The sequence below is a fragment of the Moschus berezovskii genome, chromosome 11 (assembly GCF_049115385.1).
Source record: "Moschus berezovskii isolate FMDL1 chromosome 11, NW_MosBer_1.0, whole genome shotgun sequence".
NCBI classification, from domain to species: domain Eukaryota; kingdom Metazoa; phylum Chordata; class Mammalia; order Artiodactyla; family Moschidae; genus Moschus; species Moschus berezovskii.
Window position 1 is genome coordinate 72,049,074 of NC_142470.1, and position 6,000 is coordinate 72,055,073.

Genomic DNA, 6,000 nt, shown 5'->3' on the forward strand with positions numbered 1-6,000 from the left:
ACCTAACATTCTAGGTTCCTATGAAACACTGTTTACAGCATTGGACTTTACTTCCACCATCAGACATATCCACAACTAGTGTTTTTTCTGCTTCGGCCCATATGCTACATTCTTTCTGGAGCTGTTAGTAATTGCCCTCTGCTCTTCCCCAGTGGCATTTTTGACATCTTCTGACCTGGAGGGGTCCTCTTCCAGTGTCATATGTTTTTGCCTTTTTATACTGTAATAAACATATTCGATGCTAAACTGCTTACAATGGTAAAAGACTGAAAACAGTATAAATATTCACTAGAGGAAAATTAATAAACAAATTATAACATATTCATATAGCATCTACAAAAAATCAAAATTATTATGTGCTCCAAGTATCATCATGAGGTATAATGTTGAGTAAAAAAAAGAAAAAGTAGTTTGTGAAGTTAAATACCTATATAGCAATAACTTTTCTTTAAGGTTTAAATATGCAATCCAATACTGTACAAGAAAGAAGAAGGTGAGCATGGATATCAAGCTTATTTGAATGCTTATATTTTTAAAAAATGTGAAGCAAATTTAGTAAAATGATAATGTTGTTAAAAAGTTACATCATAGTTACATGATGCATATTTTGGCTTTATTTTTTAAAACATTTACATGCATGAGTAGTTTATAATAAAAATATTTTTTAATATAGGAAGGCAAAGGTGATATAATCAGAATAAAATAGGAAAAAAGGGCAAAAGATGTCAATAGTAATTAAAGAAGAAACCTGAATGACCAAAATATATACTTAATTGCGATTGTAACCAGGTAAATGAAACTAAAGCAAAAATACAAGTTCACACTACCCAAATAGGCAAAAATTTAAAAAAAAAATTGAAAATACTAAATTGGTGAAGGTGTAGGTTAAGATGACCTCTGATGGAAATTACATACGTAATTCCTTTGTAAAACAACTTATAGCTTTGAAGATAAGCATCTCTTATGGACAAAGTATTTTATTTTAGAAATCCCTTCATGCAAGTGCACAAAAACAAATGTGTTCATCAGACCATATATGAGTAGAAAACTGAGGACCAAGCTAAAAATACATAGAAGACTGAAAAAATTAAGGTCTATTCACATGATGAAATACTGCATAGATTAAAATGAAAAAAACTAAGTCTGAATGTATCAACATATCAACATTAATCAATATAAGCAATAAATGTTTAATAAAAAATTGTCAAATGTTGCTTGGATCATTGTACTAATTATGCGGATTAAAAACATATAGACTCCTTATTTTGCTTTTTGATTTGTTTGTCACCATGTCAAGAGCACACTACCCTAATTGCTATTGTTTTAGAATAGATCTTGATATGTGTGACAACATCTATCTACCTTGATCATTTCCAATAATATTTTCTCTATTCCTGGGATCATTTCCAATAATATTTTCTCTATTCCTGGTCTTTTATCCTTTCAAATAAATTTCAAAAGTAGTTTTTCAAATTTAATTAAGATGTGTTGATATTTTGTTTGAATGACATCAAGTCCATTATTCTGAAATATTAGTGGAAATTGATACTTTTATGACACTGAGTCCCTCTACTTATAAAAATGATACTTCTAGTTTTAAATTTTCTTCACCAATATTTCAATGTTATACTTTTTCCAAAAATATGTTGTGTAGCATTCAGCATTGTGTTGTTGTTTAGTCGCTAAGTCTTGTCCCACTCTTTTGCGAGTTGGACAAAAGAGTAGCCTGCCAGGCTTCTCTGTCCATGGGGTTTTCCAGGCAAGAATACTGGAATGGGTTGCCATTTCCCTCTCCAGGGTATCTTCCCAACCCAGGGATCGAATCTCCTGCATTGCAGGCAGATTCTGTATTGCTGAGCCACCTGGGAAGTCCATTTTTTGGCATTCTGGGTAACTTATATATTTGTTGGCTGCCTGTTATCTCTGTTTTCTCCCACATTTACCACCTCCCCAGTTAAAAACTGTAAGATACTTTTAAAAATGAATGCAGCATTTATTCTTTAGAAATGAAAAATATTCTATTTCCTAACATGTCCCTATTATTAATGAAGTTGTGGTGAATAGAGGGCCATTAATATACGCCAGATTCTACCATGAATGCTAGTCAGAAATTAAGGGAAAATTAATTGCAAAGAATATACCACTGTGGCAAATATGTCAGAAGGTATGATTTACTAACTGTGTCTAGACTGTCTGATCCAGACAATAGTTGGCAGGGCAGCCTGAATTATGACAGATGTGGCTGACTGATCATCATATATGGGCAGCATTAATAATGTACTTGAAGAGAATGTAAATGTAAAGTGTGAGATTGTTTTTACCAGTAGGGGAGTTGGAGATATTGCCCTGATTTTGTTCTTTTTCTTCACTAATCTGCTTACATAGTAGCCATTCTAATGTTATGGTTCAGAATCAGCCAAGTTCTGGAAATATTTTTTCACTGTTAAACTTATCTCAAACAACAATAAGAACTTCTCTTAGTAAAACACATTCCCAAAGGGCATTTATTTGTTATAGTTATCTGCGTGGCCTTTGCTGTCATCTGAGTCTGTCTATAAACTTAGAATCAAACATCTAAAAATAAATTATTACTGTTGTACCTCAAATGGAGGTTAAAGCCAGCTCTATTTAGGAGGTAGGATAGTCCAGTTGCTACTTGTATTGAGGAACAATAAACCAATAGTAATTAATAAGTAGTTTCAGCAAAGCTTTGAATCTGGATCCATTGCCTACTTGCTGATGTGGGGAAGACCATTCAGTACCCTGTGGAGCATTTCCAGAGTTCTTCTACCCATTTGTATCACTAGGGCCTTTGGGTGATTTCAAGACTGATGAGGTAACATTCTATGTAGAAATGTTTATTGATCCCAGTTTGTCTCTATATTTCATATCAGATAGTAATGAGTTTGGAGACATTTTTGGCTTCTAGTTATAATTTCTGAAGCAAAACTTAGTGCTTATCTGTTTAAAAATATATAGTTCTTTGACTTTCTCCTTGGAGAATTGTAGTAATCAAGAGCAAACAAATCTTAAGACTGAACTGTTCACCTACCTAGTATGAATTTATTCAACTGTATGTTTATATATTGGCTTACATATTCCTTTATGTTCCTTGACTGCATCTTATGGTTTGTGTGCCTTGGATTGTAATTTTCAAAAGGACAGCATCCATTGTGGTTAAATGTTGTGTGCCACATTATAAGCAAGTAGTTGCATAACAGGTGCCGTTTAAAGATTGTAGTGCTTGTGGTGGTGGCTCTATATACACATGTCTTCAGCATTAACATGATGGACCTGATTTGGTGCTGGATGTAATTGGGTTGCATGTAAATCTGGATGTGTGTTAGCATTGTTCTATAAAATCAAAGAATTGGTTTCTAGCTTGACTGCCAAACAGGAAACCGTTCTTACTAAAGAGGAGCAGGAAAAACCTCTGGCGGAGTTTTAGAGTGGGAAAGGATGCACGAAAAGAACCACAGTCTGAGGATTCAGGGTAAGAAGCATGGCTGCCACGCCAGCTGACATCACTAGATGTGCAGCACCTTGTGGAGCTTCCTGAAAAAAAGCCTAAGTTCCTTAGCCAGGACTTTGATGAAGACTCTTCTTTAAAAGGAATTTTATGCTAGAGCTCAAGACCAAGAACCTCTGTGAGAACAGTAGTAGAGTGAAAACTTTGTCCTAGCACATCAAAATACAAGATGGAAAAAACTAAGGTATCAGAAAAAGATACACATCAGATATGTTTAGAAGATAGGGAAAAGTTAATCATGGAAAAGTGACTCAGTGCACAGGGAGGATGGGATGGATCTAGTTGACACCTGGGACATAGGGATTCCTGAATCCTTGGGTGTGTGGGAGGCTGGGAGGTCAGAATGGAAAGGAATGTATTTGTGAGAGTCAGGTGTCTGGCATTGGAATTGGATATTTTCTGGTTAAGACCTCCCTGAGGTGGCTTTCACTGGCAGGGAGCAGCAGAGGCAAGAACAGGTGTGTGTATCCATCTGCCACGCAGTGTCTTATTTGTTCTCCTTGCTCAAGGCCCTTGTATGTGTGAAATTATCCTAGGCAGATGTGGTTGCCATGGCAGCAAGAGTGGCATCTGTTACTTTCAGCAGTGACAAGATCATTGAGGCCTGCAGAGGTGGCCATTTGGTGATGACAGTCACAGGCATGTAAGAATTGGAAGAGCAGATATGAGATACCTCAGAAATCTTTATCCCACCACCTGAGTCAAAGAAGAGGTAAACCAAAGGTCAGACTCAGCAGATTGCTCAGTGTCAGCAGGATGGAAGTCAGGGAGCTTCCCAAGAAATTATGATCTGTAGCCCAACTTCTCTCTGCCACATGTCAGAGCGTCACTTGTTTCCTCATTCAGCTTAACAATTTGGCTCTGTATTTTTTGTCCCTTTCAATTTGGTCCCCCATTTCTGAACATCCACAGAATCTTGGTTCTGTGCACAGAACAGTATAATGAGGATCTTGGAAGTCTTGGGAGTGTTTTGTGGCTGCTGCCATTGAATTGAACAAATGGAATAAGGATTTTGGCTTTTGGACTAAGGGAAACTAATCAAGTTTGCTCTTGCAGGTTTCTGACATATAATTCCAGTTGAGTTCAAGAATTCAACATATCTATAAGACAGTGAGAACACTGGCTGTTGCAAATATTGTGGTAAGGTGGAACAAATATTATCGATGGTTGCTTTGTGTCAGATGCTGTGAGGAGAATCTTATGATCCAGGTGGAGTTATTAGACACACATAGTGGGTAGAGGTCATTGGTGGTACTAGTAGTAAAGAATCTGCCTTTCGATGTAGAAGATATAAGAGATGCAGGTTTGGTCCCTGCATCAGGAGGATCCCCTAGAGAAGGGCATGGCAACCCACTTCAGTATTCTTGCCTGGAGAATCCCATGGACAGAGGAGCCTGTTGGGCTACAGTCCACAGTGTTACAGAGAGCTGGACATGACTGAAGCAACTGAGCACACAGCACAGTGATTGCCAAATAAATGCAATGGACGTTCAAGACCACGGGAGACCAGGGAGAGAGAAAGTCACAGCTGAGCTGGAGAAATCATAGAATGCTTTGGATTAGGAATTAGAGGGATGTGGGCATGGAGTCAGTACATAACTGCCTCTTATACTGGAGTAAGTCACACAAACTTGCTGGAACACCTGAGTTCTTTTCAGTTAAAAAAAAAAAAGGAGTTTGGTCACAAATGATTTTCAGAATTCCGTTCTAGCCTTAATGGTTTCAGCATCTCCCTAAAATTAAGAATTAAATCAAACTTGAGGAATTTACGATTTTGTTATGAGAATGAAGGCACAGGACTTTTCAGGAGATGGAAACACATGAGCCAAAGTGTGGGACAAGACAGTGTAAGTTTCCTGTTTAGGGATATGTAGTGGTTTGTCCTAAATATTATAAATGAAATGTCAGAAGACAGATATTTGGAATTGAAACTAATCAGTACTACATGGTGGATGAAGGGGACATATAAATGGATCTAGGCTCATAGTGAAAGGTGTTGATTTCAATTTATCCTTTCTTAACCGTGGCTCACTTGAATCTTTAAAGTTTTTTATTGTGGCTTTTTGTCAATATCATTCTTCAAACTTTAGCAAAAAATTCTATGTTCCTATAATTTTAACATTAAAGGAAATGGGGCTATATCTTTGATTTCCTATCCTAGAGACCTGTAGTCTGTTAAGACATCACCACCCTCCTTGTCTAGTCCCGTGAGAACATGTGATAATGGTGAATGTGGGTCCATATCGTGAATTTTTGGAGCATGTACATTTAGAAGCAGTGTACCTGTTACACAATATTCAGTGTCACACCAACATGACAAATGAACAAAAACTTGTAAATTTTCTCAGATTCTGTGGGAAATGGAGAGTGACACTCCAGTATTCTCAGATTGACGTAGTTCTAATTTAAGCAAATTTAGCAGCACTGTTTTAGGGGGTTAACAGCTTTTGTGCAGAAATGATGCCAAGTTT